Below are 803 nucleotides of genomic sequence, written 5' to 3'. Positions count from 1 at the left end.
GCTTTCGTTGTCGCCCATACAGGCAGTAATCAGACCGCTTTGATACTGCTGATTGGCATTTTTTTTTGGGGGGGGGCGGGTTATTATTATTATTATTTTTATTTTTTTTAAACCACGAGGCAACATTTTTCTATTCATCTCTTATCAAGGTCCTCATTCCACTGACGCGCTGCAATTCCCACAAAGAGACCATTCAGGGACAGCTGAAAGTGCGTCGACCGGGAACCTACGCGCTCATCTTCGACAACTCTTTCTCACGGTAGGCGCGTGCGTCTTGACCCGCAAGTGATTCGTCTTTTTGATTGGGTTTGATGCTCATGAATGAGCTATTTTCTTAAAACGACTCTCACCACTACTACTGTGTATCCAGCTGCCGCGCATCACTTAATGGGATTGCGTCCGTTTGAACGGAAACATTCTCCTCCTCCCAACCCCACCCCCTCGCAGGTTTATCTCCAAGAAAGTCTTCTATCATCTGACCATGGAAAAGCCCATCATCTACGATGGAAGCGACTTCCCCTGAAGCTTTAGCGTCACATGGACGTCACTTAAGTATCGCCATGGAAACTGAAGGGATATTAAGGAAAAAAATCTGCATGAGTAATGATTTATTTTTTTTTTTTGCCTTTATTTGGATGGGGGGGAATGTGATGACTTGCTTCATGAACGAAATAATCACCAAGTAACATTTTTACATTTCAGCAATGTTTAAATGTATGCTTTAATTGATTTAAATTGAGGCATTTTTTTTTTACATTGGAGGAAGTGGTAACACTAACAAAAGGAAATTTGGCAACTATTTA

General features: G+C 41.7%; 1 long non-coding RNA gene across 1 annotated transcript; it reads left to right on the top strand.

The window, feature by feature from the left end:
- Positions 1-143: 143 nt before the first annotated feature.
- Positions 144-584, top strand: LOC109508190 (uncharacterized). The gene is made up of 2 exons (XR_002166607.1): positions 144-259; positions 448-584. It is a non-coding gene; the product is annotated as an uncharacterized LOC109508190 (long non-coding RNA).
- Positions 585-803: the final 219 nt, after the last annotated feature.

The sequence above is a fragment of the Hippocampus comes genome, unplaced genomic scaffold (assembly GCF_001891065.2).
Source record: "Hippocampus comes isolate QL1 unplaced genomic scaffold, H_comes_QL1_v1.1 scaffold2700, whole genome shotgun sequence".
Classification (NCBI taxonomy): Eukaryota; Metazoa; Chordata; class Actinopteri; order Syngnathiformes; family Syngnathidae; genus Hippocampus; species Hippocampus comes.
Note: the sequence above shows the minus strand (reverse complement) of the source record. Positions and strands in the feature narration are given on the sequence as shown.